We start from the raw sequence: 22277 nt of genomic DNA on the forward strand, positions 1-22277 counted from the left end.
GCACTACCATCCTTCCCGTCTCACAAGCCCGCAACCTTGGTGTCATCCTCGACTCCGCTCTCTCATTCACCCCTCACATCCAAGCCGTCACCAAAACCTGCTGGTCTCAGCTCCGCAACATTGCCAAGATCCGCCCTTTCCTCTCCATCCATACCGCTACCCTGCTAATTCAAGCTCTCATCCTATCCCGTCTGGACTACTGCACCAGCCTTCTCTCTGATCTCCCATCCTCGTGTCTCTCTCCACTTCAATCCATACTTCATGCTGCTGCCCGGATTATCTTTGTCCAGAAACGCTCTGGACATATTACTCCCCTCCTCAAAAACCTCCAATGGCTACCGATCAATCTGCGCATCAAGCAGAAACTCCTCACCCTGGGCTTCAAGGCTGTCCATCACCTCGCCCCCTCCTACCTCACCTCCCTTCTCTCCTTCTACTGCCCAGCCCGCACCCTCCGCTCCTCCACCACTACTCTCCTCACCGTACCTCGCTCTCGCCTGTCCCGCCATCGACCCCCGGCCCACGTCATCCCCCGGGCCTGGAATGCCCTCCCTCTGCCCATCCCCCAAGCTAGCTCTCTTCCTCCCTTCAAGGCCCTGCTGAGAGCTCACCTCCTCCAGGAGGCCTTCCCAGACTGAGCCCCTTCTTTCCTCTCCCCCTCGTCCCCCTCTCCATCCCCCTGTCTTACCTCCTTCCCTTCCCCACAGCACCTGTATATATGTATATATGGCTGTACATATTTATTACTCTATTTATTTATTTATTTATTTATTTGACTTGTACATTTCTATCCTACTTATTTTATTTTGTTGGTATGTTTGGTTCTGTTCTCTGTCTCCCCCTTTTAGACTGTGAGCCCACTGTTGGGTAGGGACTGTCTCTATGTGATGCCAATTTGTACTTCCCAAGCGCTTAGTACAGTGCTCTGCACATAGTAAGCGCTCAATAAATACGATTGATTGATTGATGTGAGGAAAGGAGTGTATCCAACCTGATGCTGTATCTACCCCAGATCTTAAAACAGTGCTTGGCAAATAATAAGGACTTAGCAAGCACCATAATTAAGTGCCAACGGACAGGGGGTGGGGGCTTAAGGAATGCCAATTCAACTGTCATTTATTTCCCTTATCTGTAATTAACTTTCATGTCTGTCTCCAGCTTTAGATTGTATGCTCCTTAGATGAGAAGGCAAAGCTACCAATGATGAGATTTGATCATAATGTGTGTGTGATAGGTTTATCTCTGGGATTCATGAAGAGGGAGATCAATCAATGATATTTATTAACATTAACGATAATTGTCTGCTGTGTGACTTCTGGCTACCAATGATGAGATTTGATCATAATGTGGGTGTGACAGGTTTATCTCTGGGATTAATGAAGAGGGATCAATCAATGATATTTATTAACAATAGCGATAATTGTCTGCTGTGTGACTTTGGGCAAGCCACTTAACTTCTCTGTGCCTCAGTTACCTTATCTGTAAAATTGGGATTAAGACTGTGAGCTCCACGTGGAACACTGCTTGGCAAATGGTAAGCACTTAACAAATACCATTATTATTATTATTATTATTATTATTATTATTATTATTATTATTATTATTGAACAGGGGACCTGTAAAGTGTTAGGCGAACACGACAACTACCGCATTACAAAAATGGTTCACTAAATGTATAGACGTTGCAGCAAGGTGGTCAAATAGGGAAAATGTAGGTTTAGACAGCGATAAATACCCGCTCAACGCATAGCCACACACTCAGAGCCCATGGGCGAGAAGGCAAGGCTACCAATGATGAGATTTGATCAGCGTGTGGCTGTGATTGGTACTCGCAGAGAGAGAGGGATTCGTCTCCTTCTCGTGGCTACGCTGGAAGCTTTGGGAACCGGGGGTCTCTTAGGATCAAGACCAAGGGACAGATGGAGGAGTAACAAGTGGAGATAAAGGCTGAGGTGCTCAGCATCTTATTATTGTATTCCTCCAGGAAACGTACATAAAAGCTGATGTAACTGTCAATAAAATAGAAGCTAACGAAGCAGCTGACAAGGAATAGGATGGTATGAGTGACCCTGGTCTCGCCGTAGGATTTGTAGGACCGGCCAATGCTGAGGATGTGCTGGACTTGTCTGTGATGTCGGTGTAACACGATCACCATGTAGCCGCTGGCCCCGCTCATGAGCAACACAAAGAAGAGATCTCTGATCGTGATGCCAGTTAAAGTGACCACGACGCTAAATTCATTGGTTTTGGGGATAAATGAGCAATATTTTGAAACGTAAGTGTTGCCTGTGGTAGTGACGTTCTTGGTGCCTTGAGTGGATTTGATTAAGTTGATGTAAATCAACAAATTGAGACTCCAGAAGAAGGGGAAGGAAGGGAGGTTATATTTGTAGGCCTGGGCTTGAACTGGGACTGATGATGACCACCTGTAACACGCTCAGGAGACAGGTGGTGCAGATGGACAGGCCCCGGGCTACTCTCCTTAAGTACACTAGCATTTTGCAGCCAACGTCATCCAGGATATTCTTCATCCCAAAGCCCACCATCATCTCTAGGATGCCCCGCGTGAGAAGAAGGCCCGTATTACTCAAGGTCAGTTGGGTGAGGATCAGGCCCATGGGCTTCTTCTGCTGGGGCTGAGCCACGACGATGTGGACGTACAACAAGAACATCACCGCGTTCCCCAGAACACTGACTAAAGTCTGAAAGAGAAAGAAAGTTCCAAATATCTGGTCACTCATAAGCATTGCGTTGATGGCTTCCCAACTACAGAATCATCATCATCATCATCATCAATCGTATTTATTGAGCGCTTACTGTGTGCAGAGCACTGTATTAAGCGCTTGGGAAGTACAAGTTGGCAACATATAGAGACAGTCCCCACCCAATAGTGGGCTCACAGTCAAAAAGGGGGAGACAGAGAACAAAACCAAACATACTAAGAAAATAAAACACATAAAATAGATATGTACAAGTAAAATAAATAAATAAATAGAGAAATAAATATGTACAAACATATATACATATATATAGGTCCTGTGGGGAAGGGAAGGAGGTAAGACGGAGGGGATGGAGAAGGGGACGAGGGGGAGAGGAAGGAAGGGGCTCAGTCTGAGAAGGCCTCCTGGAGGAGGTGAGCTCTCAGTAGGGCCTTGAAGGGAGGAAGAGAGCTAGCTTGGCGTATGGGCAGAGGGAGGGCATTCCAGGCCCGGGGATGACGTGGGCCGGGGGTCGTTGGTGGGACAGGCGAGAACGAGGTACGTTGAGGAGATTAGCGGCAGAGGAGCGGAGGGTGCGGGGTGGGCTGTAGAAGGAGAGAAGGGAGTTGATGTAGGAGGGGGCGAGGTGATGGAGAGCCTTGAAGCCCAGTGTGAGGAGTATCTGCCTGATGCGCAGATTGATTGGTAGCCACTGGAGATTTTTGAGGAGGGGAGTAACATGCCTATAGCGTTTCTGGACAAAGACAATCCGGGCAGCAGCATGAAGTATGGATTGAAGTGGGGAGAGACACAAGGATGGGAGATCAGAGAGAAGGCTGATGCAGTAGTCCAGACGGGATAGGATGAGAGCTTGAAGGAGCAGGGTAGAGGTATGGATGGAGAGGAAAGGGCGGTTCTTGGCAATGTTGTGGAGCTGAGACCGGCAGGTTTTGGTGACGGCTTGGGTGTGAGGGGTGAATGAGAGAGCGGAGTCGAGGATGACACCAAGGTTGCGGGCTTGTGAGATGGGAAGGATGGTAATAATAATAATAATGATGGAATTTGTTAAGCGCTTACTATGTGCAGAGCACTGTTCTTAGCGCTGGGGGTGGATACAAGGTGATCAAGTTGTCCCACATGGGGCTCACAGTCTTAATCCCCATTTTACAGATGAGGTAACTGAGGCTCAGAGAAGTTAGGTGACTTGCCCAAGGTCACACAGCAGACATGTGGCGGAGCCGGGATTCGAACCCATGCCCTCTGACTCCAAAGCCCGTGTTCTTCTCCACTGAGCCACGCTACTCCTTGGGAAAGTCAGGGAGAGGGCAGGGTTTGGGAGAGAAGACAAGGATTTCAGTCTTGGACATGTTGAGTTGTAGGTGGCGGGCAGACATCCAGATCGAGATGTCCTGAAGGCAGCAGGAGATGCGAGCCTGGAGGGAGGGGGAGAGAGCAGGGGCAGAGATGTAGATTTGGGTGTCATCAGCGTAGAGATGATAGTTGAAGCCGTGGGAGCGAATGAGTTCACCAAGGGAGTGCGTGTAGATCGAGAACAGAAGGGGACCAAGCACTGAACCTTGGGGAACCCCCACAGTAAGGGGATGAGAGGGGCAGAGGATCCTGTAAAAGAGACTGAGAATGAACGACCGGAGAGGTAAGAGGAGAACCAGGAGAGGACGGAGTCTGTGAAACCAAGGTCGGATAGCGTGTTGAGGAGAAGGGGGTGGTCCACAGTGTCGAAGGCAGCTGAGAGGTCGAGGAGGATTGGTATAGAGTATGAGCCGTTGGATCTGGGAAGCAGGAGGTCATTGGTGACCTTTGAGAGGGCAGTTTCCGTGGAATGTAGGAGATGGAAGCCAGACTGGAGGGGGTCGAGGAGAGAGTTGTTGTTGAGGAATTCGAGGCAGCGCGTGTAGACAACTCTTTCAAGGGAGTTTGGAAAGGAATGGTAGGAGGGATATGGGCGATAACTAGAAGGTGAGGTGGGGTCAAGAGAGGATTTTTTTTAGGATGGGAGAGACATGGGCAGGTTTGAAGGCAGACAGGAAGGAACCAGTGGAGAGTGAGCGGTTGAAGATGGAAGTTAAAGAGGGGAGAAGGGATGGAGCGAGAGATTTCAAGAGATGAGAGGGAATGGCGTCAGAACCACAGGTGGTCGGAGTAGCAGTTGAGAGGAGGGAGTAGAGCTCCACTGAGGATACTGCTGGGAAGGATGGGAGAGTAGCAGAGAGTGTTGAGAGCCGGGAGGTTGGAGAAGGGGGGGAAGTGACTTTGGGGAGGTCGGACCTGATGGATTTAATTTTGTTAGTGAAGTAGGAGGCCAGATCGTTGAGGGTGAGGGAAGGAGGAGGGGGAGGAACCGGGGGCCTGAGAAGGGAGTTGAATGTACGGAAGAGCTGGCGGGGGTGATGGGCATGGGTGTCAATAAGTGAGGAGAAATAGTTTTTTTCTGGCAGAAGAGAGGGCTGAGTTAAGGCAGGAAAGGATAAACTTGAAGTGAACGAGGTTTCCATGGTGTTTAGACTTTCGCCAGCAGCGTTCGGCAGCTCGAGCATAGGAGCGAAGGAGGCGGACAGTGACAGTGATCTAGGGCTGTGGGTTAGTGGTACGAGTGCGGCGAAGGGAAAGGGGAGCGAGTGAGTCTAGCTGAGTAGAAAGGGTAGAGTTGAGAGCAGTAATCTGATCATCAAGACTGGGTAGAGAGGAGAGGGCGGCGAGGTGGGGTGTGAGGCTCTCCGAAAGATGGATGGGGTCCAGAGAGCGGAGATCTCTGTGAGGGAGTAATATGGATTTACAGGGGAAAGGAGTGTGAGTGAGGAGGCAGGTGAGAAGATTATGATTAGAGAGAGGGATTTCAGAGTTGCTGAGGGTGGACACAGTGTAGCGATAGGAGATTATGAGGTCGAGGGTATGGCCAAGTTGGTGAGTGGGTGAGGTGGGGTGGAGGAAGAGGTTGGCAGCGTCGAGGAAAGATAGAATGCGGGCGGCAGAGGAGTCGTCAGGGATATCCATGTGGATGTTGAAGTCTCCGAGGATCAGAGTGGGCATGGAGAAGGAGAGAAGGAAGGTGAGGAAGGGGTCAAAGTCGTTAAAGAAGTTGGAAGTGGGTACGCGAAGGCGGTAGATGACAGCTACAAGAATCTGGATGGGGTGGTAGAGGAGAGTAATGTGGGCTTCAAAGGAAGGGAAGGAAAGGAAAGGGGGAGGAGGGATAGTGCGAAAGCGACATTGGGGGCGAGAAGGAAACCGACACCTCCTTCTTTTCCGGTGAGTCTGGGGGAGTGGGAGAAGAAGAGACCTCCACTGGAGAGAGCTGCAGAAGAGACCGTGTCTTCCGGAGACAGCCATGTCTCAGTTAGGGCGAGGAGGAGTAGAGAGCTGGAGAGGCATAGATCCAGGATGAAAGGGATCTTACTTAAAATGGAGCGGGGGTTCCAGAGGCCACACTTGTCAGCAGTTGTCGACGGAAGGGAGGGAGGGGGAAGGGTGCGAGGGGTGGGGAGGGTTTGGATTGGGATGAGTTGGCGGGGGCCTGGGCGGGAAGAGTGGGAAGAGGGGTGGCGATGGGAAAGGAGAACTGGGATGGGGTGGGGGCGGGGAGAAGGGGAGGGAGGGGGCCGGGAGGGAGGAGTGGAAGACTGGCGCTTGTACAGAGGGATCCTTGGTAGGGAGTGAGGGGGAGTGGTCTTGGTTGGGGAGAAGGAGGAAAAAAGCTGGGTGGGAGAGGGGAAGGGGAAGGTGAGGATCCTACGAATCCTACATAAAAGCCAAAAGGTATCATCAATGAGACGTCTTGGAAAAATGAAATATTAGAGATTGAATCAATCAATCCTTCTGCATTGTCCTCACTAACTCCCTTTATGTATCCCCCATCCTAGCCCCATAGTACTTATGTACATATCTGTCATTTATTAATATTAATATCTGTCTCCCACTCTAGACTGTAAGCTCATTATGGGCAGGGAATGTATCTTTTTATTGTTGTGTGGTATTCTCCCTAGCGCTTAGTACTGCGCTGTGCACACAGTACGTGCTCAATAATTACGATTGACTGGGTAACTGACTATTAAGTGCTTACTATGTGCAGAGCATTGTACTAAGCGCTTGGGAGAGCACAATACAAGAGAATTCATTCAATCACATTCATTGAGCGCTTACCGTGTGCAGTGCACTGTACTAAGCGCTTGGGAAGTAGAAGCTGGCAACATATAGAGAAGGTCCCTACAACGGGCTCACAGTATAGAAGCAGGAGACAGACAACAAAACAAAACAAGTAGACATGCATCAATACCATCAGAACAAATAGAATTATAGCTATATACACATCATGAACAAAATAGAGTAATAAGTATGTACAAATATACACAAGTGCTGTGGGGAGGGGACAGGGGTAGGGAAGAGGGAGGGAGTGGGGCGATGGGGAAGGGAGGAGGAGGAGGAGGATGAGAGGCAAACGGGGGGCTCAGTCTGGGAAGGCATCCTAGAGGAGGTGAGCTCTCAGTAGGGCTTGGAAGGGAGGAAGAGAGCTAGTTTGGCGGTTGTGTGGAGGGAGGGCATACCAGACCAGAAGAAGGACGTGGGCCAGGGGTACACGGGGGCACAGGCGAGAACGAGGCCCAGTAAGGAGGTGAGCGGAGGCAGAGGAGCAGAGTGTGCGGGCTGGTCTAGGCTGCCACATCCAGATTGACCTTGCGTGTGTCCGCGTCCTCCCAGAAATCGGCGGTGAGTTTAAAGTCCAGACCGGGCTGAGCCTGCGGAACATCGCATAAGAGGGAGGCCGCTGTCTTGGCTAGGACCCCGCACCGCCCACAACCGCGGTCGTCGCCGAGCCCACACGGCCCGACCCGCCCGGCCAGGGCACGGCACCTGGATAACACACTTACCGAAGCAGCATGGCCTAGTGGTTAGAGACTGGGCCTGGGAGGGAGAAGGTCATAGGTTCTAATCCCGACTCCACCACTGTGTGACCTTGGGCAAGTCACTTCATTTCTCTGGGCTTCAGTTCCCTCATCAATATGAACTGGCTTCCCCAAGTTTCCTGAAGATAGTCCAATGTCAAAGGAATTTCAAGGAGTCTGCCCCCCCGCAACATGTCATCCTGGTCCAAGTCTTAGGTGCTTAAAAGCGAAGGAGGCAGACAGTGGTAGTGAACCAGGGCTGTGGGTTAGTGGTGCAAGAGCTATGGAGAGAAAGGGGAGTGATCGAGTTGAATTGAGGAGAGAGGGAGGAGTTGAGAGCATCAATGTAGTCATCAAGAGTAGGTCGAGTGGATAGGGAGGCGAAGTGGGGTGAGGAGGGACCCGGGGGTCAGTCTGCGCTTTAGGGGATGGGAAGGGAAGAGAGGGGCGGTGACAGTAGGGAGTTAGCCCTCAGAGTCCTTAGCTTTCTGTGGTCCGAGCATGGTCCCAGATAGGAAACCCTGGCTCTGGCTTCTACCCACCCTCACAATGCACCAGAGGGAGTAGACACCTGCCCTACCCACATTCAAACTCTACCTTGGATCATGGGATGATTCCTGTGCTAGTGCAGGAAACCCCACCCCTCCAAGCTAGCGTACATAAGGAAAAATATTCTCCCTCAAAATTTACTGAGGGCTTAATGTATGGTAGATACTGTTCTATACAAGTAGAAATAAACACTGCAGGTAAAGACACATCCCTCACTCTCTAGTAACCTAAAATCTTGTGGGGTAGGAAAGCCAATATTAATTAGTAACATAATAGTTAAAAGAGAAAAATATCTAAATGATAAAAAGATGAGCAGGAAAAATAACGACAGATCCATGCATGCCAGAAGTATGTGGTGAAATGATGTAACAAAGACGCAGGGGAATTAATCGTGGAATACCTCTCTGAAGAGAAAGCTTTCTAGGGAGACTTTTGATGACTCTCCCAAGTGTTTAGTTGAGTATTCTGCATAGAATAAGCAGGCAAGAAATAACACTGATTGATTGATATTTGGGAAGAGAGTTGCTTAGTGATTTGAGTAGCGAGGGTCTCCCATGTAGTCAAAGAAGCGAGAATTTGAGGATTCGTAGTAATGAGAATCGGTAGAACTTGCTGCTTGCCTCCGTGGCTGTAGCCCTTACCGTGCTGTGGTGAAGCCCCAACTGTGCTATTTGTCCAATGGCAAGAGCACAGCTCTGGTGATCAGGACACCTGGGTTCTATTCCAAGCTCTACTTCCTAAAACTGAATCACCAACACCCTTGGCTTCACGGACTCCATCCTCTCCTGGTTGTTCTCCTATCTCTCTGGCTGTACATTCACAGTCTCTTTCGCGGGCACTTCCCCCCACCTTCCACTAACTGTAGAGGTTCCTCAAGGGTCAGTTCTTGGTCCCCTTCTGTTCTCCTTCTATTGACACTCTTTTGGTGAACCCATTCGCTCTCACGGCTTCAACTATCATCTCTACGCAAACGACACCCAAATCTACATCTCCTCCCCTGTTCTCTCTCCCTCCCTCTAGACTCGTATCTCCTCCTGCCTTCAGGACATTTCCACCTTTATTCATTCATTCATTCATTCATTAAATCGTATTTATTGAACACTTACTATGTGCAGAGCACTGTAGTAAGCACTTGGGAAGTGCAATTCGGTAACAGATAGAGACGGTCCCTACCCAACAACGGGCTCACAGTCTAGAAGGGGGAGGCAGAAAACAAAACAAAACAGGTAGACAGGTGTCAGTACCATCAGAATAAATAGAATTACAGCTATATCTACAACATTAATAAGACTAAATAGCATAATAAGTATGTACAAATAAAATGGAGTAATAAATATGTACACGTATATACAAGGGCTGTGGGGAGGGGAAAGGGGTAGGGCAGAGGGAGGGACGGGGGGCGATGAGGAGGAGAGGAAAAAGTGGGGGGCTCAGCATGGAAAGGTCTTCTGGAGGAGATGAGCTCTCAGTAAGGCTTTGAAGGGAAGAAGAGAGCTAGTTTGGCGGATGTGTGGAGGGAGGGCATTCCACGCTAGAGGTAGGACGTGAGCCAGGGGCCGACGACGGGACAGATGAGAATGAGGCACTGAGAGGAAGTTAGCGGCAGAGGAGCAGAGGGTACGGGCTGGGCTGTAGAAAGAGAAAAGGGAGGTGAGTTGGGGGGACAAGAAGATGGAGAGCATTGAAGCCAATAGAGAGGACTTCTTGTTTGATTTGAAGATTGATAGACAACCACAGGAGACTTTTGAAGAGGGAAGTAACATGCCCAGAAAGTTTCTGTAGAAAGATAATTCGGAAAGCAGAGCGAAGCGGGGAGAGCCAGGAGGGTGGGAGATCAGAAAGGAGGGTGATGTAGTAATCCAGTCGGGATAGGATGGGAGATTGAACCAGAAAGGTAGCGGTTTGGATGGAGAGGAAAGGTCGGATCTTGGCGATGCTGTGGAGGTGAGACCGGCAGGTTTTGGTGATGGATTGGGTGTGTGGGGTGAATGAGAGAACGGAGTCAAGGATGACACCAAGGTTGCGGCTTGTGAGACGGGAAGGGCGGTAGTGCCGTCCACAGTGACGGGAAAGTCAGGGAGAGGACAGGATTTGGGAGGGAAGATAAGGAACTCAGGCTTGGACATGTTGAGTTTTAGATGGCGGGCAGACATCCAGATGGAGATGTCCTGAACGGAGGGGGAAATACGAGCCTGGAGTGAGGGAGAGAGAACAGGGGTGGAGATGGAGAATTGGGTGCCATCAGCATAGAGATGATAGTTGAATCCGTGGGAGCGAATGCGTTCACCAAGGTAGCGAGTATAGATGCAGAACAGAAGGGGACCAACAACTGACACTTGAGGAACCCCTACAGTAAGGGGATGGGAAGGGGAGAAGGAGCCCGCGGGTGTTCACCTGGATGTTCTCCAGTGGCTACCAATCAACCTAAGCATCAGGTAAAAATTCCTCACCCTCGGCCTCGAGGCTCTCCATCACCTCGCCCCCTCCTACCTCATTTCCCTTCACTCCTTCTACAGCCCAGCCCTTACCCTCCGCTCCTCTGCCACTAATCTCCTCATTGTGCCTCGTTCTCGCCTGTCCCACCGTCGGGCCCCGGCCCACGTCATCCCTCTGGCCTGGAATGCCCTCCCTCCGCACATCCGCCAAGCTAGCTCTCTTCCTCCCTTCAAAGCCCTACTGAGAGCTCACCTCCTCCAGGGGGCCTTCCCAAACTGAGCCCCCTCCTTCCTCTCCCCCTCTTACCCCTCCCCATCGCCCCCGCCTTACCTCCTTCCCCTCCCAACAACACCTGTATATATGTATATATGTTTGTACGTATTTATTACTCTATTTTATTTTGTTAATATGTTTTGTTTTGTTCTCTGTCTCCCCCTTCTAGACTGTGAGACCGCTATTGGGTAGGGACCGTCCCTATACGTTGCCAACGTGTACTTCCCAAGCGCTTAGTACAATGCTCTGCGCACAGTAAGCGCTCAATAAATACGATTGGATGAATGTCCGCCCCACCATCTAAAACTTAACATGTCCAAGACTGAGCTCCTTATCTTCCGTCCGAAACCCTGTCCTCTCCCTGACTTTCCCGTCATGGTGGACGGCACTACCATCCTTCCCGCCTCACAAACCCGCAACCTCGGTGTCATCCTTGAATCCGCTCTCTCCTTCACCCCACACATTCAATCTGTTACCAAAAAGTGCCGGTCTCACCTTACCAACATAGCTAAGATCCGCCATTTCCTCTACATCCAAACTGTTACTTTGTTGCTTCAATCTTTCATCCTATCCCGACTGAATTTCTGCATCAGCCTCCATTCTGATCTCCCATCCTCCTGCCTCTCCCCGCTTCTGTCTATTCTTCACTCTGCTTCCTGGATTATCTTTGTACCGAAACGCTCTGGGCATTTCATTCCCCTCCTCAAAAATCTCCAGTGGTTGCCTATCAAACTGGGCATGAAGCAGAAACTGCTCACTATCGGCTTCAGAGCTCTCCATCACCTTGCCCCCTCCTACCTCATCTCCCTTCTCTCCCGCTACAGCTCAGCCCGCACATTCCGCTCCTCTGTCGCTAACCTCCTCATTGTGCCTCGTTCTCGCTTGTCCTTCCGTCGACCTACATCCTACCTCTGTCCTGGGATGCTCTCCTTCCACACACCCGCCAAACTAGCTCTCTTCCTCCCCTCAAGGCCCTTATGAGAGCTTACCTTCTCCAGGAGGCCTTCCCAGACTGGGCCCCCCATTTTCCGCTCCCCCGCCTCCCTTCCCCATCGCCCCCACTCCCTCCTTCTGCCCTACCCTCTTTCCCTCCCCACAGCACTTGTGTATATTTGTATATATTTATTACTCTTTTTTCATTAATGATGTGTGTATAGCTATACTTCTATTTATTCTGATGGTATTGACACCTGTCCACTTGTTTTGCTTTCTTGTCTGTCACCCCCTTCTAGACTGTAAGCCCGTTGTTGGGTTGGGACTGTATCTATATGTTGCCGAATTGTACTTCCCAAGCGCGTAGTACAGTGCTCTGCACAGAGCAAGAGCTCAATAAATGCGATTGAATGAATGAATGAATGAATGAAGATTGCCAACTGAAGGACCACCCAGGCTGTTTGGCAAGGTGGGCAGGCCCAGCATGAATCAATCAATTAATGACATTTACTGAGTGCTTATTGGGTGCAGAGCACTATACGAAGTGTTTGGGAGTGCACAATGAAACAGAATTAGCACGCAAGTTAGCTGCCCATAATGAATCCTGAGGAATAGCTGGTTAATATGAGCAGAAAAGACTGAGATGATCGTATGCTAGGGTGAGGAGCTATAGCCCAATGCTGTGGTCACTTTGGCCATACATGAATTATGCAGGGAAGAATTCACATGTTCTGGGCAATGTTCTTTTCCTCTGTCTGCTTACTCACTTGTTGAGCTGGGTTCCGCCTGGAACATGACTTGCAAGGGAAGAGAGAATCCAATACACATTGCACAAACAACAGCGCGACACTCAATCTGTGGACACTTTTGACTCCTCCCTTATTCCTGAAGGGACATTCCATCCTCAGTCCATCTAAACTGTAAGGTTCTTGTGGGCAGGGAATGTCACTGCCAACTGTATTACAATGAACTCTCTCGACTGCTTTGTATGGTGCTCTGCATGCAGTAAGTGCTCAAAAATACCGTTGAATGATTGATATTTAGACACTCATTCACTCATTAATCATTTAATTAATTAATTCAGTAATTCATTCACCATGTAGTATTCATTGAACAGCTACTACGTACAAAGGGCTGTATTAAACTCTGAAACATAATACACCAAAGAGAATTAGACATGATCCTTTTCCCCCAAAGGGGTTAATAATATAAAAAGAAGGCTAGAGGAAGGATTGGTATGTGACGCAGAAGGAAAAATGAAATTATAAAAAGGGAAAAATAAAAAAACAAGGATACTAGTTAATACAAGATTACCTACGGAGTCTTGTGGCCGAAAGAGCAGAGTTTTAGACTCTTCACCTCTCTGAGTGTTTGTGGCTGGAGGCACAACAGCTTCAGGAAGTTTTTTTTAATAGTATTTGTTAACTGCTTACTATGTGCCAAGCACTAGTGTAGATACAGGATAATCAGGTTAGACACAATTCTTGTTCCACAAATCGAAGTGCAGGGGAGAACAGATACCTAATCCCCATTTTACATATGAGGAAACTGAGGCACAGGGAAATGAAGTGACTTGTCCAGGATGACACAGCAAGCAAGTGGCAGAGATGAGATTAGATCTCACATCCTTCTGACTCCTAGGCCGTGCTCTTTCCACTAGATCACGCTGCTTCCTGATTGATTAATAAATTAATTAAATCCAGAGGTGTCTCAAAGTGCAGTTAGAGCTAGAGTAGTTATTTTCTGACTCTCTTCAGCGGGAAGCGAGGTCTGTCCCTTTAACATCAGAACACCGAGGTCTGATGCTCATGAAAAAGACTTCCCAGAAATCATAATACACAAAGTTCCTGTCAGGTTCTCTCTCAGCAGGGCAGGGAGAGGTGGCATTAAGAATCCCTTTGATGACCTCTATTCTAAAGAATCCAGAAAGCCCTCCAAAAGGGAGTAGAGCAAGAGGCCAAGGAAGGGGAAAGAAAGACACGTAAGAATAAGAGTTAAATGTAGGGATGAGGTCAATGATTAGTTTGAGTTCATTGCTCTGTCAACCAATGAACATATATGTAAAGCTGTCTTTCTTATTTGAAAAAGACACCACTGATGATAAAGCTCACCTAGGTGTGTGTGTGTGTGTGTGTGTGTGTGTGTGTGTGTGTGAGAGAGAGACTAATTAGGCCAAGCCATATTGAGTAGACAAAAAGGTTATCCTTTTCTGATTCAGACACGACTTCCTGTGTCCTCCTGGCTTTCTTCTACCCCAGCCGGGCCGTTTGGTGTGACTGACTCCAGACTGTACATTCCTTGTCGGGAGGGCGCATATCTTCCAAATCTGTAGCACTGTACTCCACCAGGAGTTTAGTACAGTGTTCTGAACACAGTATGCACTCAGTAAGTACCGTTGATTGATTTGGGTTCTACAGATGCCCACAGCCTGTGGAGTGGAAAGAGATTCCAAGATTCTCTATGTTGCATTCCTCAATGGGACCACGAAGAATGACGTCAGTGCAGTTGAGCCTATTACATAGGCCTCCTTTGGCCAATTCGCGATGGGAAATGGATTAGAGCACCCCAAGGTTTGTTCAGTCAGTCATTCACGGGTATGTACTGAGCACTGATTGAATGCAGAACACTGTACTTAGAACTTGGTAATTAAGTGCTTGGGAGAGTACAATACACAGACATATTCCCTGCCCGCAACAAGCTTACAGTCTAGAGGGGGAAAGTTATTTATGAGTGTGTGTATGCGACTGAAAAGGCCAGGAAGACAGCCACAGAGGACCCACAAAATGGACATCCTTTGTTGTGCTGTTGTCAATCAAGCAATCGATGGTATTTGTTGAGGGCTTACTATGCACCGAGCACCAAACTAAGTGCTTGGGAGAATAAAATACAGCAGAATTTAGCAAACAAGTTCCTTGCTCATAACGATCTTACTGTCTCAAGGGTGGGATAGATATTATTATAGCTATCATTATTAGATATAAATTAGTGATTTATAAAGATATGTACCCAAGTGCTTTGGGCTTTAGAGGTGAGGGGATTATCAAATATCCAAAGGTCTCAGATCCAAGTGCATAGATGACACAGAAGGGAGAGCGAGGAAGGGAAAAGAGGGATTAATCGGAGAAGGCCTCCTGGGGGAGATGTAAGCTTAATGAGACATTGAAGGCATAGTGGTGGCCTGGCATATATGGATTAGGAGGAAGTTCCAGGGTAGGGAAGGATGTGGGAAAGGGGTTGGTGGAGAGATGGATGAGATCAGGGCACAGTGAGTAAGCTGGAGCTGGAGGAGTGGAGTATGTGAGCAGGGATGTAGTCGGAGATCGGTGAGGTAGGAGGGGGTGAGCTGATTGAGTGCTTTAAATTCTCTGTAAGGGGTTTCTGTTTGATGTGGAGTTGGATGGTGTTCGGTCAAATCCCTCCCGATGCTGTCCCTGTGTAATGGAATGACCCAGGAATCCCGAAGAAGGAGACAGACCATGCCGGTTTGCTGACTTATAGAGGCTTATTTTGGGGGAGTATGCTCGCAGACAGGCCCTAGGTGGCGGCGGGGCCTCGAACAGCACACCACAACGCCCCGACGCTATGGGCGGGATTTATATCACTGCCAGAGACTATGAGTTCGCTATCAGTTGTTAATAACTACATCCTGGGAACCTGGGGAGGGCTAACCTATAGGAGAGGGCTTCGTGTAAGCACCTCAGAGCAAGGCTAAAATACAAGGTTGCGGAGTGGGAACTGTTCCCACTCCGATAGACATCCTGAGAAAATGGCCAGTTCGCCCAGAGGAATGAGACAGCATTCTAGGAACATATACTAAGAAGCAGAGCACGAAAGAGTGGGTAGGGGCTAGGGCAGTTCCACTACAGATGGGCACACATTGTAGCTTCTGGGGGAGTGGGGAGTTATGGACTAAACGTCGTATTAAATGTATGCAGTACCTGGCTCTGTTTTTCCTTTTTCCTTGGGCTTTTTCCATATTAAGATTTTGCTCCAAGAAATAACTACAGTTATTATTAAGTGATTTTTGAAGGATTTGAATTTCGAAAGAGTAGTGGTCTGTCGGACAAGAAGGGATAGGAGGTCCTAGGCATGAAGAAAAGTGTGAGCAAGGGGGTCTAAAAAGAGGAAGCAGTGTGGCCCAGAGCATGGGCCTGGGAGCCAGAGACTTAAGGATCTCACTGTAGCTCTGCCACTTGCCTGCTGTGTGACCTTGGGCAAGTCATTTAACTTCCCTGTGCCTGAGTTTCTTCTACCTCAAAATGAGGAATTAAATACTTATTCTCCCTCTAGTTTGACCACGAGCCCCATGCGGGAGACCAACTGTGTCCAGTCTGATAAACTTGAATCTATCGCATACTTGGAACATTGCTTGACACACAGTAGGTACTTAACAAATACCATTGAAAAAAAGAGAAAGCTTTGAACAAGGCATAGTACGTAGAATGGATTTAGAAGAGTGACGTGTCCAGACAAGTGGTGGAGCTGGGAAAGGAACGCAGGTCCTTCTGACTCCCGTGCCCGTGCTCTGGCAGTGCTGTTTCAGAAGCCTCCAAAGCCTCCTTTCCCTACCCACTCCAGTCCATACTTCCCTCTACTGACTGGATCGTTTTTCTAAAACTAATTCAGTCTTCATCTCCCCACTCCCCAAGAAACTTCAGTGATTGCCCATCCACCTCCGCATCAGGCTACTTACTATCTACTTTCAAGTATTCTGTCAGCATTCCTCTTCCTCCCTTAATTAGGGAAGGTGTCTTCCAACTCCAACGTATTGTACTCTCCCAAGTGCTTAGTACAGTGTTCTGCACAGAGTAAAGTCTCACTAAATACCCCTGACTGAATAGAATTAGAAGACAACATTCCCACCCTCAAGGATCTTACAATTTAGCAAGGTAGGTGGTTGTGAAAATAAATTGATGTGGGAAGAAGAAATTGAATTGGATATGGATATGAGTTAGAAGGCAGAGGGTGTTGGGAAAAAGATGCCTTAATCAGGGAAGGCCTCTTGGAGGAGATGTGAGTTGGGGGCAGGGAGCATTTTCATTTATTGTTATATTGTCCTCTCCCAAGCACTTGGTACAGTGCTCTGCACACTGCATAAATATGATTGAATGAATGAATTGAATTCCCTAAGGCTTTGAAAGTGGGGAGAGTGGTAATCCATCATATATGAAGTGGGAGAGAATTCCAGGTCAGAGGGAAGACAGAGACAAGGGGTCGGGATGAAATGGCCGATACCAAGGAACAGTGAGTAGGTTGGTGTTGGAGGAGCAAAGTATGTGGGTTGGATTTTAGTAGGAGAGGAAGAAGATAGGAAGGAAGGAGAGATCTCATTGACAGCCAGCCAATTGTGAGGCATTTCTCTGTCACGTGTGGATAGATAGATAACCATTGAAGTGTTTTAATTAGTATTATTTTAGGAAGTGGGGATATGTGTGGGACATGCATCAGTGCTGAGAGAGAGAAAAAGCACAACGAGTAGGTTGGCTTGAGAGGAATGAAGATTGCAATCTTCATTCATGCAATCTTATTTATTGAGTGCTTACTGAGTGCAAAGCACTGTACTAAGCTCTTGGGAGAGTCCAGTAAAATAGTAAACAGACAGAGTCCCTGCCCACATTGAGCTTACAATCTAGAGGGAGAGACAGACATTACTATAAACAAATGAATTATAGATATGTACATAAGTGCTGTGGGGCTGGGAGGGAGGATGAATAAAGGGAGTAAATCGGGGTGACGCAGAAGGGAGAGGAAGGAGTAGTCAGAGACGAGTGGGTAAGGGCATGGAACAAGGAGTAAGAGGACCTGCGTTCTAATCCCAAGACTCCCTTTTGCCGCTGTGTGACCTTTAAAGTCACTAAACTTCTCTGTGCCTCAGTTTCATCATCTGTAAAAGATAGGGATTAAATATCTGTTCCTTCCCTCTTAAATGTGAGTTCAATGAAAAACAAGAACTTTTTCCAATCTAATTATCTTGTACCTACTCTAGAGCTTAGTGCTTACTAAGCACTTAACAAATATTATTATCATTACTAGCAATAGATATAACACAAAGAACTGTAAAAACAAAAACATTTCTGGCTGTATAACTGCTAGGTAAATCAAATAACAATCAACATCACTATGGGAACCAAGTAACAGACCCTCGGTAGGTAATGGATGGAAGCTGATAATCATCATCATTATCAGTGGTATTTCTTGAATGCTTAATGGGGGCCTCAGCACTGTAGTAAGTGTTTGAGAGTCAGTACAGTCCAAGAGAGGTAGTAGACTTGTTTCCTGTCCACAAGGAGTTTACCAGTCTCATCATGTGGTTGTTTCATTGCACAATCTGCCCACAGAGTACATCTCCGAAATTACTTGCCGGTAAATATGGTAGAATTTTTGTATGGATTTAAATGACTTGTAACTGCAGATGGCTGTGAATTTACCAACTCTCCCTACTTCACACATCTGCTTTCTTCATTTGCTACTCCCTGGCTCACACTCCATGTTCCTCCCACACCAACTTCCTGACTGCAATTTTCCCTTGACTCTGATAATAATGAAGGGACTTGTCAAGGACTGTTCTAAGTCCAGGGGTAGATGCAAGCTAATCAAGTTGGATGGTCCCTGTCCCACATGGGGCTCAAAGACATAATCCCTATTTTACAGATGGGGTACCTGAGGCACAGTGAAGTGACATGCCTAAGATCACACAGCAGACAAATGGTGGACCTGGGATTAGAACTCAGGTCTTTCTGACTTCCAGACTTGACCTCTATCCACTAGATGATCCTGCTTCCCTAACACCTCAATCTTCTCACTCACACTGTTTTCCTGTGGAAACACTTTTTTTTTTTAAATGGTATTTATTAGCTGCTTACTATGTGCCAGAAATTGTAGTAAATCCTGGGGTTAGCTACAAGCTAATCAGGTTGGACACAGTCCCTGTTCCACTTTGGGCTCACAGCCCCATTTTGCAGGTGAGGTACCTGAGGAGCAGAGAAAATAAACGATTTGCCCAAGGTCACAAAACAGACACGGGATGGGGCCAGAACTAGACTCAGGTCCTTCAGACTTCCAGGACTGAGGTCTACCCACTAGACAATGATGCTTCTTAACTCCTTCCTCTAATGCAATAGCTGACAGCCCCCCCATTTCGAAAGCCTCCTAAAATGTCATGTAGAAATCAATCAGTGGAATTTATTGAGTACTAACATACAGACCACTGCATTAAGCTCTTGGGAGAGTACAGTACAACAGAACTGGTAAATCTGATCCCTGGCCACAATCAGGTTAAAGTCTAGAGGCTGAGATAGACATTAATCTATCTTTAATCTAACATTAATCGAACATTAACTTCTCTGTGCCTCAGTTCCCTCATCTGTATAATGGGGATTAAATCTGTGAGCCCCATGTGGGACAACCTGATCGCCTTGTATTCTCCCAGCGCTTAGAACAGTGCTTTGCACATAGTAAGCACTTAACAAATACCATCGTTATTATTATCATTACTAGTTAGTTAATGAATTATATTTATTGAACTCTAAGTGGGTGCATAACACCGTACTAAGCGCTTGGGAAAGTGTGTTACTCTCTATCCCCATCTTAGCTTTGCAATGGGTAAAGTGACTTCAGCTGAATTGGAAACAAACAGCCAGTGAAAGGTGGAAATTAATTAAAAGAACAATTAAGAAATAATGGAATGGGTTTCAATAAATCTTATTTATTGAATAATTACTGTGTGAAAAGTTCTGTACCAAGCACTTGGGGGAGTACAATATAATAGAATTGGTATATATGTTTCCTGCCCACAGTGCGTTTACAATAGGAATGAATTACGGATATGTACACAAGACCTGTGGAGTTGAGGGAGAAGTGACAAAAAGAGCAAATACGAGGGCAGATCAAGGTGATTTCACCTCCTGCCCAAGCATGTCTTGAAATAGGGTCTAAAGAGCATGTACCTTCAGTCACTGATTCTCTTCTCGTTTATAGTCCTTCCCCATTAACAGAAGTGTTGGATTTGCTCTGGAAACTGTAAGCTTATTGTAGAAGGGCAATGTGCCTACTAACTCTGTTATATTGTACTCCTTCAAGCCCTTAGTACAGTGCTCTGCACACAGTAAGTGCTCGGTAATTAAGATTTATTGAATTAAAGTATTAGGTGCTTTGTCTACTGTGGTGGGAATGCTTTTTATATTTTATGGCATTTGTTAAGCACTTATCAGGTGCCAGGCACTGTACTGAGTGCTGGAGTATATACAAGATACTCAGGTTGGACACAGTCCACATAGTGCTCACAGTCTTGATCCCCATTTTACAGATGAGACAAATGAGGCATAGAGAAGTTTAAGTAACTTGCCCAGCGTCACACAGTGGACAAGCAGTGGAGCTGGAATTAAAACCCAAGATCTCTGACTCTCAGTATCGTGCCATTTGCAATGGGTTATGCTGCTTCTCTGACATATGTCATCATAGATCATTATATGAAGACCTATGATGTCATCAAGTGTCCAAAATTCTACTTTCAGAATTCTCTTCTATAGGCTTCTATCACAGAAATTTGCTCAGTCTGTTGAAAAAGGGGAATCCTATCCTGGGGATATTTGAAGGAATCAATGGGAGCTGGCCACTGGGTTCTTCCTCTATTCCACCGATATCCATCCCATAATGGCTGGACACTGTTCTAAAGCCAATATCATTGAGCTGCTCCACCCAAAGAAGTTCGTTCATTCATTCATTCAATCATATCTATTGAGCACTCACTATGTGCAAAGCACTGTACTAAGCTCTTGCGAGAGTCCAATAAAATAGTAAACTGACACATTCCCTGCTCATAGCGATCTTAAAGTCTTGAGGGTGAGTCAGACATTAATATAAATAAATAAAGATAAATTATAAATATGGACATAAGTGTAGAGGGGCTGGGAGGGGAGGTGAATAAAGGGAGCAAAATTTGAGTTGATATCGTGGGAATTTTCCCAAACGCTTAGGCAGAGATAGGCCAACACTTGTCTTGCAGGTCTTCATTTCCATTTTGTCATGATTTATCACTGATGCTCCCTTCTGGCCTTTATGTAGGAAGCTCGGAACTGTGCAGTTCGGAAGATACAAAGACAATACTTTTGAATGACCAGGTTCTAGGACTTTCCTTCCTCTTTCAGACAGTGGTGGGCGTGCTGGGGAACACAGCGATGTTCTTGGTGTGCAACCACATCTGCGTGGCTCAGACTCAGCAGAAGAAGCCCACAGATCCTATCACCCCCCACCTGACCATGAGCAACATGGTGAACCTTCTCCCACGGGGCGCTCCAGAGATGATGGTGGCCTTTGGGATGAAGAATATTCTGGGATGATGTTGGGTGTAAGATCGTTGTGTAAATGAGAAGAGTAGCCCAGGCCCTGTCCGTCTCCACCATCTGTCTCCTGAGGGTGTTCCATTCTGTCACCCTCGGTCCCAGCACCTCCTGGAGGTCCCAATTTAAACCCCGAGCCCCTCATTACATTCTTCCTCTTTCCTCTTTTTCTGGACCATTAAATTGTTGATCTCTGTTAAATTAATCCTATCAACCAAAGCTACCATTAATGGCACCTTCACTGCTACACTATTCCCAAGAGTAATGACACTAACGTTATGGAAACCGTTATTAACTGCCACGACGCTGCGAAATCTTGTATTTGTGTTGTTCATGAGTTCGGCCAGTGTCTTCATGGTGATCGTGTTACACCGACACCAGAGACAGGTCCAGCACACATCCACAGCATTAGTCACTCTCCCAAATCCTCCGCTGAGACCAGAGCCATTCACACCATCCTGCTCCTTGCCAACTGTTTCATTTGCTTCTATTGGAGCGACTGCATCATCACCCTTTATGTAACGTTTGTGCCGAGATTTGCTAGTAAGCTACAGAGCACCATAGTCTCGAGGTGTTTTCCTTTAGTTTTCCCCCATGTGCTTATCAGTAGGGATCCCCAGGTACTGATGTTTCAGTGTGTCCTTGGAAAGAGAATACTCGCACCTGTAATGGACCCCAAGGATGAACAAATTATTTTCTCTGTTCCTCAGTTTCCTCATCAGTAAAATGGGAATTAAGACTGTGAGCCCCACATGGGACAAATTGATTATCTTGTATCTAGCCCAGCGCTTAGAGCAGTGCTTGGCACATAGTAAGCACCTAACAAATACTATTATTATTATTATTGTCATTATTATTGGCCACGTCTCTTCTCTCCCCAGTTTTCCACATGAAAACTGTAGTCGATAGGATTGACTACAATCTGGGAATAACCCCTTCCATTAACATTCCATTTCTGGTTTTGAAGGAGTAAAAATAGTAGGGATTTCTGGTAGCCAGACAAAATACCATTCCCTAGCCTCTCTCTCCCTCCCATTCAGCACTTATACCAAACATATGTGGATTTTTCTCTCCCTGACTTTCCATAATGAAAGGTATGTATCATAAGCTGAGTTATTTTTCTCCCAGTGGAGAGAAGTGGCTCCTGGAGA

Source organism: Tachyglossus aculeatus (genome assembly GCF_015852505.1).
Source record: "Tachyglossus aculeatus isolate mTacAcu1 chromosome 12 unlocalized genomic scaffold, mTacAcu1.pri SUPER_6_unloc_3, whole genome shotgun sequence".
NCBI lineage: Eukaryota > Metazoa > Chordata > Mammalia > Monotremata > Tachyglossidae > Tachyglossus > Tachyglossus aculeatus.